General features: G+C 44.8%; 1 protein-coding gene across 5 annotated transcripts in view; it reads left to right on the top strand.

Moving 5' to 3' along the window:
• The first annotated feature begins 348 nt into the window (after positions 1–348).
• The window catches only part of HTR1E (5-hydroxytryptamine receptor 1E), a 35,384-nt gene continuing 23,624 nt past the window's right edge, over positions 349–12,108 (top strand). For 4 of the 5 annotated variants that reach the window (XM_027695849.1, XM_027695824.1, XM_027695842.1 and 1 more), the window contains exon 1: positions 349–579. The gene's annotated coding sequence lies outside the window, so the exon portion shown is untranslated. Of the gene's footprint in view, positions 580–857; positions 923–12,108 lie in introns of those variants that run through there. The other variant, XM_027695834.1, reaches the window with a different exon arrangement.

The following is a 12,108-nucleotide window of genomic DNA, read 5'->3' as shown; positions in this document are numbered from 1 at the left end:
CCGACAGGGCAGCGACAGCGCCCCCGACAGGGGCCCAGCCCCCGCGCATCGCTGGCACGGACAGCGGCGACAGTCGTGCCTGAGCAGCGGCGGGAGCCACGCCGGGGAGCGGGGAGAGGCGGCGGCTTAGGGCCGCGGCCGGGCCTGGCCGGGTGTCCCCGCGGCTCACCCGGCGGTGCCCGAGCCGGCTGTGGGCGGGCGGCGGTGCCCCCTGGCGGGCGCGGCCGGGCGGGGGCGGTGCCGGTGCCGTGTCCCCGCCGGCGCGAAGCGGAGCTGAGGGGAGCGGAGCTGCCGCATCCTCATCCTCGCCTTGGCCCGGCCCCGCCGGCCCCCCCCGCCCAGGGGGGCGGGAAGGCAGCGGGCGCTGCCCGCAGTCACGGCGCGCCCCGAAGAGGGTCCGCACGGCGTTTCCCCCCCACCCCGCCGCCGCCGATAAATCCCAGTGCCGAGAGGCAGCGCAGCACTTGGTGGCTGCCGCGCTGCGGGGAGGCGACGGAGCTCGTATCGCCCCACGCACCCCCTCCCCGGGGTGGCGACCCCCGCCCAGGGGCAGCAGGAGCCGCTACCGCCTGAGCCCAGGTGAGTGCCTGAGTCTGGGCTGCTGCGGGAGGAGGGACGGGACAGTGCAGGGGTCGCAGGGAGCTGCAGAAATGTACAGGGTGCCTCATCTGGCATCCCCCGCTGCTGCCCCGAGGAGACGGGCTGTAAGGGGAAACCTCGCTAGCACAGCGGCGGGGAGGCAGCAGGCTGCCGCCCTGTAGTCACTCCTAAGTTTTCCTTCGTGAACTTGAGACGGCTCCCGAAGGTGTCCTTGAGGGCTGCGCGGCTCCAGTGTCCGTGGGAAGCATGGAGCGCGGGTGAGTAGCGGGGGTATCCCGCCCAGCGCGGCTTCCCCTCGGCGCCCAGCGTTCCCGTTGTCCTGGTAAGCAGCGTGCTCTCCAGGCTTGTCTAGGTATCCCCAGTCGCTATTCGTGTTGCTGTGAGGTCGTCTTTGAATCACCTGGCCCTTTCTCTCAGTAGGTAGAAAGGGCAGTGCTCTGCCCTTTGCTTTCCCATGCCTGGGTGGGGGCTGAGTGGTGGAATGATGCACAGGATGTGAAAATAGTTATTCTCAGTACTGTACGAGGTAGACTGTACTTCTCGCTTCAGGACTGGACCTCCAGGGGTATGAAATACAGCTGTTGGACTGTCGATCTACCTGTTAGTCTTTGTGACCCAAAAGGAGCATCAGGTGGAATAGACACCTCCCTTTGGTCACAGTTTGGGGTCTCCTTCAATATAGATGTGTAGAGAGATAGGGGGCAGAAAACAGGGCTAGTTCATTTTGTTTGTAACCAACCTTACACTTAAAGTCCATTATTTGAGTCCATGCTGACTCTAAATAATGGGCTATTAAAAGCATAAGAAATTTAATCTGTGTTTATTTCCTGGTGGCTGGGATTTTTACTGAAAAAATCTGAAATGTTCAGCTTCAAAAGAAAGGAATTGGCGTGTAATCGGGGTGTACTGGGCCTCTAAGTTTAAAAACAAAGCAAACAAACAAACAAAACCAGAAAAAAAACACACCAATCTGTAACTCCGATGATATAGAAATAGCACTCCTTTGCCATAGAGAAACATGTAAGTATGGCATCCATACAGTAAAATGCTTGTTGAATTCAAGTGGGGGCTTAGGTGTCATGAGCTTCGGTGGAATTACTCAGCTGCTGAAGGCAAGGCTGAAGGCAAACTTGCTTCTGTGTTTCCCAAAACCAGGGCTTAAGTACTGCTCATTGAAGCATTCAGTCACATGAATCGCAGTCGTTCAAAAGTTCAAGGCAAACCAAATCAGGGAAAACGTGGACTGAACAGCATCATCAGTCTCTCTGCACAGAACTAGGTAATCACTAGTGCTGTGGATTTTTCCTGTAGTTTTTTTAGGAGGTCTGTAAATATGAGGTGAGCAGTTCTTGACTGTCTTGAAAAGCAGATTACAAACTCATAAGAGCCAGTAGCCCTCTGTGATCGTGGGCTGGGTTCAGCCTACATTTGCATTTCAGTCATCTCTCAAACTCCAGGACTTGGGAGGGTAGCTTTCGTATGCTCTACCCAATTTTAAAAGTGCAAGCACATAGAGAAGCTTTTATTTGGTAAGACTATGATCTGCAATTCATTTACAACCACCAAAACCAGATTATTGTCAGGCATCAGATAGATAGATAGTTGTCAGGAACCAGAGCACTTTCCAGCATGAAAAAAGAGAACATTATATAATTAAGATGTCCAAGGACTAGCATTTATTTCTAAGTAGCTTGGTTCTTCTGCAAGGTACTCTTTGATTCCTATGAAATTAGAAAATGGTACTTAATTGTTACCTGTTTTTTCTCTGCTGACGAAGTCCTGTACATGCTGAAATCATCTGTATCCTTGGGTATCTTCCCATTCTTTTCAGGACGCAGATAAATATGCCTGCCTTACAAGCTCCAATAAAGTTAAGATGCACTTTTGCTTGTATTGTTATTTAACAACTTGAGGAGTGTACTGACAGAAGCAGTGTTGGTTTCACAGTTCTGAGTGTTAGCCTGTTGCTTTTGATGATGTGCCTTGAGCTTTGTTGTTGTTTTTTGGGTTTTTTTGTTTTACTGTAAAACCCACCAGCTTCACCGAGTGGCCACCTAAAGCCAGTGGATGTTGGCTTTAAAACTCGTGTATCCCTGATCCTGGTATGCCTGCTGAAATCCAGGTGTCCCTTGCTGGCAGTCACGTTAGTGAGTAGAAGGGGAACCTGGCAGCGGCCCCTCTTCTGACTGAGGGGTTTGGATTTATCATAACCTTCCTGTAAGAATGACATATTTAAGACATGAGGATCTCTTCCAGGACACAAAGGGAATAGTCATGTATAGTAAAAAGGAAGAAAAAAACCTCAAAGTAAACAGCGAGAAAAGTCTTAAATCAGTTCAAAGCTATTTGGAGAGTCATTGGTCAAACAGTGGGAGGACACAATAAGAAAAAGATCACCAGGCCAAATTCATCTCCATCTAATTACATTAAGTCTGTCAAACTAATCCCTGACACAACTTGACTAAAAAAATATGTCCGATTCTCCTTAATAAAGTAACTAGTGTATTAAAAACGCCAGCACCTATTTCTCCACAAGATCATGTATGTAAATACAGCTGCTTATGAGCAGCCCTCAAATTCAACAGGGTTTGACCTGTGTAAAATTAACTACCTGCCCAAGGTTTTACTTCTGCAAACAGATGGTGGATTAGCCCTTCTGAACCTTTCTACATAGATAATTTGATGCTCTTGACAATCCTGGCAGCAACAAATGTGGGGTCTGTGGAAGTCTCTGCAGGAAGTTCTGCAGGTGCAGGTAAGGTCAGAATTTGAATGTAACTGAGGTGGGAAGCATCATGCTGACCTGGGAATAATCTGCTGCAAAATGTAGTATGGGAAGCAGCTTGCCTGGTAGAAGTTCTGCAGAAATAAAAAGCAGTGCTGAGAGAAAGCCTGACATCTCACAGGGCTGCACAAGGAGGATTGCACCCTACAAAACATGTGGTGGGATTTGGTCCTTCGGGTCAGCATCGGTGAAATCTCGGCTGGAGGACTCTGCCAGCTGAGGACACAGCTGTCGGCTACCTGGTGAGGGTGCAAGGAAGGGCTTAAAAACATGGTCTGAGGGAGATTCATCAGGCTCTTTAACCTGAAGAGTGGACTGAAGCAGGACATGCTCATAGCCCCCAGATCTATAAAAGAGGAAGGGCATTATCTTCTCCCTGTGAAGCCAGCATGGGCTCAAGCCCTATAGCAACCAGTGTGCCGGACTGCTGAGAAACTTCCCATGGGAAAAGTTTCTAAAGGCTCAGTCACATTCATAGCAGCAGCTGTACTCCCATCCAGGCAAGGAGATACCCTGAAAGAGTCACAGGGTGTCCTCAGATATCCTGGGCTTGAGTAGGACTTGGCAAGGGTGCTTTTGTAACAAGGAGCTCCTACTACAAAGGGATATATCTTTCTTTGGTCCCACAGACAGCAAAGTCATCTTGGACATAAGTGTTTGGGCCTTTAAATTATGTAGAATTCCAGGAAGCACATTGATCAGCCACAACATCTAACTCTTCTGCTCACATGGAACAACCCTTTTGCTTACTGTTTCTTCACATCCAGAAACAAGAAAGCAAAATGCTGAAACGAAGACCACCCTTTTAAAGACAAGGCTCAGTCTTACACATGGCAGTTGCCGAGGCTGTGGCTGCTGACCGAGGCTTCCTGGATGTCAGTTTCCCTTCTGTTGCCTTTGCTGGCTGGATCATTTCAGTCAGGTGGCAGCTTCTTGGGCTATAGAGTCTGCCTGCTCTCCCTGGACCTGCAGGGAAAGCACCTCCTCATCCCACTGCTGTGGCCAGGGGACATTTCCACTCCTGCCTCTGCTCTGCATTCCACTCTGCACTGCCAGTTTCCTTCTTCATTACCCATAAGGGCTGGCTACTTCCCTTACCAAAGAGCTTGTGGGACATGGAGTGCAGCCTTTCCCTGCTCAGCCTCACTCTTGTGGGAAGACACAAAAGGACATCTCCACTGGAAGCAGGCAAATCAAGTATTTGTCTGTTGCAGAAGCTCATAGTAAAATTGCTTCTGAGGGTTACCCATGTCCTCTCAGGGGTCTGTCTGGGATCCTAAAAATGAAAAAGGTTATTCAATCTCTGCAGTACTCTCAAAAAGGCGTGGTGGTACAATATCAGCAGCTCACCAAATACGATTTAAAAGCTAGGGCAGCACATTGCTAGCCCCCAGCATTGCCACTTGGTTGCTACCACTGGAAACCCTCCTCTTTCACACTTCTGGCCAAACGCCACAGCTTCAGGTTGGCAGGGAACAGGCTGCACCAAGACCTCCAGCACCACCCTTGCAGAATTATCCGTCTTTTCCTGAAAGACTTTCCAAGTTTGGATATCCTGGGGGAATATCATGCTGATAGCTTCTAATTATGCTGCAGTTGATTTACCAATTATGCCTATTTAAGAGCTAGAAGTCATGGAAGGCCAGGATGGATCCCTTTCATGAACCTGCATTTCAGATGTAGTGGCATCTCTTTGGCAGAGCTTTCAGAGAAGGGGTCAGACACATATCCATCTCTCCAAGTTGGACAGCCCAGTCCCATTGTGGGCTACCTGAGCCGTTGGCTGTCTCGTGTCCCTCCAGACACCTTCTTCATGCCTCCAGGTGTTTTTGCAGCTACCTGTGCTGTGACAGCATGTCATCATAGCAAAATGCTCTCTTGAACTGTGTTCCATGGGTTGGGCCTGGAGCTGCTTCTGTCTCTGAGTGTCTTTCCTGTAGGAGATGAATTTGAAGCCAAGCATATAAGCTGAAAAGTACCATTCAGAAAGAGATTTATGGTCCCGTTTCATCTGGGATGCATATGTGGAATTATTCCCTGCCTGAAAGCACTGACTCAGAGCTCACATATAAATTGCTGGGATAATTCCACTATTCTGTGTTTCACAGAATTAAATGTTCTCTGCCTTGCTTCAAGTGTTTGGTTAATGAAAATCTTTCAGTTTTCTCCTAGAGAGAGTTTTGTAGACTGTTGGGCTGTAACTGTGTCTTTCTGACTTGCAAACACACAATGACTACCAGTCAAATTAATATCTTAATTTTAAAATGGACAGCTTCCCATCAACACCACATTCTTGCAGTAAGGTTTTTCATTAGTAGCATTTCTCATGTATGAGAAGTTCTGCATGAGGGAAAATACCTGGAGCTTAGCAAAACTGTATCTGTGCTGTGTCCTAACTTCACATCCCAAAAAATCCAAAAGTGCAAAACTGAAGTTGGCTGCCCAGCAAGATCCTGTCATGGGAGTGGGCGATTGTAATACACAGGCATAATTCACAGGTTTATACAGCCAATAACTTAATTTTGATCCATTTACAATGACAATTCATTAAAGGACCGAAATAACAAAACAAAGTCATTCTTAAACTGCTGAAATAGATTAGTTCAGTAGTTATCGCCCAATTTTCAAACTGAGTGAGGTCTGAAGTGGGTTACGCAAGCGGGCACACATACATTTTCTTTACTAGATATTTTCCAACTGATTCTGCCAGACTTCTCAGGGTTGGAACAGCATGTGCCTGCTCTGACCAAAGTGAAGTGGTCCAGCTGGGTACACGCATGCACCCAGCTCTCTGCTTGATACTGCTTGCTGTGGTAGCTGTCGCTGCTCAGGTGGTTTTCTGTACAATTTGTGTTTCCCTGAGTTGTGACAGTCAAGTATCCACCTTTGTCTTTCTGATGAGCTGTTATATTTCACAAACTAGCATAAACTAGTCAAGTGGTCTCACAGAGCTGTAAATATTTGATAAAAACTTTGCGCGGTGTGAGTGTGAACTGCACAGTGTAGGAGACAGCTAAAAATGAAATTGTGCTGGGCATTATCTTCTTGAATTAAGAGCCCAGATTGTCACTGGTTTTGTTTACTGAACTGAAACAAATATCTGAAATTCCTGAATAGTTGGACAAATTATGCATTAGGAGCTTGTATGAATAGAGCACTCACCTGGGTTAAAATTGCACTTTCCTCCTGTATGTGTATTAGCCTTTCTCTGGGCTGCCTTTCACACAGCAGCTTCTTGCTGAGTCTTAGGAGAGCTTTCAGGGATATTAAAACACACAATGTTCCTCTGAAAAACAGTGATTATCTTGTCCATATTTGAATTCTTCCCATGGGTCCTCAAAACAGCTAACCCATCAGACATATAGGGAAGGCCAAGAGGAGGTCTCATTAACTATTTGAGCCTTTTGCTGTTAGGAAGCCTGTGGTCTCCTTCTTCAGATATTTTCAAATTGTGTCAGGTAATGCATGGATACAAAAGAAATCCCCCTCTTTTGTATCCATGTAGACATAGTTACAGCCCAACAGTCTACAAAACTCTCTCTAGGAGAAAATGGAAAGATTTTCATCAACCAAAGAAAAGAGAGTAAGAAATAGTAGTAAATTCTTAATCTAGTACTAGAAATAGTAGTTATCCAAAATCATTACAGTTTGTGCTTGAAGGTCGGTGTCAGAAGACCTCCTGTGATGGGACTGTGCTTCCTGGCTGAGCCTTGGTGGGGTCCAAAATGCTGTGTCCAATTTTTAGGGGCAGGGACTACAGTTCTAGTTGCTCCTACTTGTGGAGAAGTCCATAAAAAGAAAGTAAGGAAATTTCTACATAGAATTTTTCTTATCATGATTAAAGAAGTGAAACTAGTCCTGCATTTAACCTGTTAATTGTGACGATCTCTGTCCCATAGAGTTTGAGGCAGACACAGACTTTCTCTTCTTTCTGGTAGATGCAGAAGTGTCTGTGAAAGAGGGAGAAATCTTCCATTAACAGCAATGATGCCAAATTTGCTCTGAAACCTTCTCATATTAAATGACAATTGACATTTTTTAATGACTTAGTGTAGTCCAATTGTCTGTTTGAAAAGGCTACAGTATTTAGTGCCAAAATACCAGTTTTCTATCACTGTTGGTTTTAGGCTCTGAGTTATGATTTAACATATATACTAAGCTGCTAAAAGTAAATGCATGTCATACAAAAGTAAAGATTGCTTATCTTCCCAAGTATTTGATAATAGAAGAACTATTTTCAAACACAGAAGAAAAAACACATCATAAAGAAAACTAGAGCCACAAGAGATTTAGGCACAGCTTGTTTTGAGGCAAGTTTGATATGTAGGTGGGTGATAAATATACTGGGATTCGCTGGTGGAGATATTTGCAATTTTTTCACTTGCTGTCAAAAAGCACGTCATGGATGTTTGGAAACTTATAATCGTGCTGTTTCTGTTAACTGTTCCTGTTAATAAGTGCTAGCAGAGAACCCTGCCCAATGCTGCTGAAAGGCAGCCAGAAGAACAAGTGAGAACATCCTTAGCAAGCCCTAGGGACATCCAAGATCAGGGCGGAAGCTGAGCTTGATGTTCATATTAAGGTATCATTTTGCATTACCAGGAAAGTTTAAATCTAGATTGTGGGCAGGTCCAGACACCAGGCCCAGGGGAGAAGTGAGGACTTGGCCAAATTACAGCAGTATATTGGAAGAAAAAATCCTGTCAATTTTCTTGAGTCCCTGATATCTATACAAATTCACTGCATGTGCTTTGGGATTTTGTCCACATCCTTTAGGCACTGTAGATGCCAACTGGAGCCAGTAGAGGTTTGGGAACTGCTGAGAGTGTAAATGAGTTATTAATATATAAACCAGATAGGGGAGGAAATATTACTTAAGTGTCTTTCACACCATATTGAAACATTTAGCTTTTCTTAAGCCCGTTTTCTTTACTCTTTGTTGCTGAGGGAGTTTTCTAAGGTAAACTGCTATTATCCTGGCTCCTTTATAATTTGGGGGATTCAGCAGATGTGAATGGAGCTAAGTGCAGGCTCTTTCCCAGGCAAACACTTCCCAATGTGAAATTTTTGCATACACTGTATATGAGATCCAGGCTGTGTCACACTTAAAATGATCCTGTAGCTTTCCCTCATGGACAAGGTGGGCTGGCATTCATCACTGTCTTCTGGCCACACTCAATCCCACTCTGTGAGACTTGAGACCATGGAACAAGTATCTCATTGCTCCCTATGTCTATATTCACCCTGGCTGTCCCTTGCAAGCGCTTCTGCCTGGGCATGAGAGGAGCATTGGAAAAATCCAGGGATTGAAAGAGTGGTTCCAGAGCAACCAGGGACAAATGATGGAGAGAAATCTGAGAGTTTGCACCCTTAACTAAAGCAGTTTCCCAAAAGTGAATGATGTTGAGTTGCATCCATCTCCCATGCTTTATGAGAGTTCCAGGTATGACCAGCTCCTGTGTCACTGACCACCCCAGTACAGGTATGGGGAGCTCATGGGGCTCTCCCTGCTGTGCAGTTGTGTCCTGGGACCTCTGGGACCTCTGGGAGCACACAGCCAGGAGCAAGCAGTAGGGCTGTTACCATACAGACTGTGGAGCTAGAACTTAGAACGTAAAATGTAAAAGTAGGTTAAAAATGAAGAGGCTAGCATTTATCTCATTTTGTGGTTTAAGTGTTACAGTGCACCTTAATTTGATCTTCTCTTTTTCATGTATAGCACATTCTAGTGCAACCATTGAATAAGACATTCACCTAATGTTAAGAGCCACAGTAAAATAGTCCTTATTTACTGATAGATTTATAGCCAAGAAGCTTGCAGACAGCATGCTCTGAACTGTGTGATGATTTTAATGTAAGGGCGACATTTTCATGGATAAAATTTCCATTATTTCATAACTGTTACGACCCGCCCCAGGAAAAGGGGAGGGGGATAACTCAGGTTTTTATCAATACTTCCCTTGGGGTGGATTAAAGCGAAACGACACTAAATAATCGGTGTCTGAAAACATATATTGCCAAAATTTATTTTAACAATTTTGCATCATCAGGTAAGCCAGCGTTTTGGGTGTTGTCATATAACGATGCAACATAAAGATAACCTTTGGGGGGGGAAAATACATAAGGGAGAGAAAGGAAAGACAGGGTAAGGATAAGGGAGAGTAAGGGAAAGAAAATATGAAGGGGAGAAATGCATATAGTCACCGCCCACGGGGTCCAGCGATGACACCTGGCAGTTGCCGCTTCCATGTCCGTCAACTGAAGTGGTGGCCTTGATCTGCTGGGGGTGAAGGAGGGAAGCCCCCACACTCCAAGAAGTTACCCATGGTCAGTGTCACAGGCCATGTCTCGAGCCTCCAACCTCTCTCTGGACCTGCACAGAGCTTCTGAGTCTGGCCTGGTTCCCGCCTTTCAAGATTGGTGGGGGGGGATGGGCCCAACTGCCCATCAGAGATGTAAGGTAAAAGTCAAAAGCCTGCAAACTCCTGGAATGCATAAATCATTAACCATTTCAGTCTCTGACAATAACCAAGCTATTGTTTTCTAACCAGGCACACAATGGGCATTATTCAGAAAGAGAGAAAAAAAATATATTTCTTTCAGAAATTATATTTTGGGTGCATGTAATACCTCTCTTCTCTGTGTATTTAATTCATGATACTGTTGATACCATGGTCTATTTTCAGAAAAATATGTTTTCTTTCTGAAACTGGCTTATAAAATAATATTTTTAAAGTGTTGTCTTCAGCAGGCAAAGCATGGTAGTAATTTTATTTTTAGTATTTTAAGCATAATGTTTTTACATTGTTGATTCAACAACATATATCTTAATGGAACTTTTAGCGTAACAGCCTTTAAACAATTTCATTATCTAGTTCAGCAGTACCAACACTGATCTAATTTTGGGCCCTTTTAGATAGAATACTTTAAGCTGTTCCATGAGGCATGAAATCCTGCATGAGTGGTTCAAACTGTGTAATACAAGGCTGAGCAATACTGCGTGATCATGAAAATTATTCTGAAAATCAATCAGTCTGAATTTTCACTTTTGCTAGAAGGTTTTTTGGCAGATAGAGTTGAGGGGGGGGCAGGAAAAAGTGTGTTATGGGGTTGAAAGGAGCTTGAAGTATACAATGCATGTGAAAGTAGACCTTGGCCAGTGATTGTCAGCCAGATGATGGCAAGAAAATCATCAGCAAGCTATGCCCACTGATAAATGTCACATCCTGGCTGTGCCTAACAATGAAGCTAAATAGACAAAAATTCCTTGGTGGCTCCTTGCATTCCCACACTGAAGTGTCAACACAGAGAGATCTAGCTAGTCAATGCTTCTTACAGAGTCAATGTTGCCTTTAGAAATGTCTCTGGACAACTGACTATTAGTAGGTCTCCAAAATGGTGTCTCTTTACCTAATTACTTTGGTCCCTCAAAATTTGTATTCAATTTCTATTGCATGTCTGTCAGATGTGCTACAAAATAGTGCCCCGAACTGCTGATTTCGTCTGCTTCTTAGGCATAAATTTTCCTTGAAGCCATTTCCAGGACATTTTTGATCCTTCATCATCAGTTTGGGCAGATATGTTGATGCATCACCTACTTCCAATTACCCTCCAGTGTTAACCTTTTTGTGGTAGCATTTATCCCCAGTTACGTTATCTTTTGCACTGAATTCACACATGGACGTGGATATAGTCAGCACCTTTGGAAAGAACTGGAGTGCCTCTGATCACGTAGAGATCTCTATACCTTCACCTGTAAACTCTTTTCTAAATCAATGTCATTCAGGCAAAAATAAATAGTTCTTATGACCCAAAAAAACCCTTGCATTTTTATGACATTTCATGTTCCGAACATAAGCTAGCCAAGGAGAAAACCATTTCTTATGGTGCTGATGGGGATCAAGTGTGAGCTCTGTTCTCCTGCACCTGCAAACTCTGTTAATGTCCTCATAAGTAAGATATATTTAGCATCAGCTATTTTTTTTAAAAAAACCTACTTCATTAAGTAGAAAGTATTATTGTTATATATACTGCTTCTGGGACTACACAAAGGAAAGGGTCTGGGTTTGGTTAAGGGAGGAGCCCTGCTGGTGAACTTTAGTTGGACCAGCCCACTGGTTCTTCTGCATTTGGGGTTTCTCAAAGCAATGTCTTTCCAGGATGTTCAGATAGATGCAGGGAACTCAGTTCTGATTTTCTTCAGCCTTTACAGAATTCTGACTTTGGTGAGACTTTCAATCACCCCAGTATTCCTCAGGTGGGTTTTTTTTCAATTTTTCCCTAGTTCTGTTGCGCCTGGTCACTGCTTGCAGGCAAGCAGCAGGACCACTCATACCCAGGGGGAGGGAACTGGTCCTGAAAGTGCAGCCCTGGGTAAGAGGAGACACAGGCTGCACTCCCAGATGAGTGGTGCTCTTGCTAATCCTGCTTCACAGAGGAGCAAGGTCACATAATCTCTTAAGGTCCCTTCCAGCATGGCATTTCCAGTAGAACTTGGCTCCTGCATTTTTATAGCATCACGTAAGTGGCATCTTCATGCTCTTCAGAGGCTGCCAAAACTTCCACTTTATTGTGGAATAATAATAATAATAAACCAATAAAATGTGGTTCAATATCCCCCATCCTAGCTCTCAGCAATTAAACTTATCTTCTCTTTGCCAATGTTAAATCATCTGACAAAGTTCTTGCAGTGTAGCATGTTGTCTAAAAACTGTTCATCCCAC

The sequence above is a fragment of the Neopelma chrysocephalum genome, unplaced genomic scaffold (genome assembly GCF_003984885.1).
Source record: "Neopelma chrysocephalum unplaced genomic scaffold, ASM398488v2 Primary Assembly neopelma1_23b, whole genome shotgun sequence".
Lineage (NCBI taxonomy): Eukaryota > Metazoa > Chordata > Aves > Passeriformes > Pipridae > Neopelma > Neopelma chrysocephalum.
Note: the sequence above shows the minus strand (reverse complement) of the source record. Positions and strands in the feature narration are given on the sequence as shown.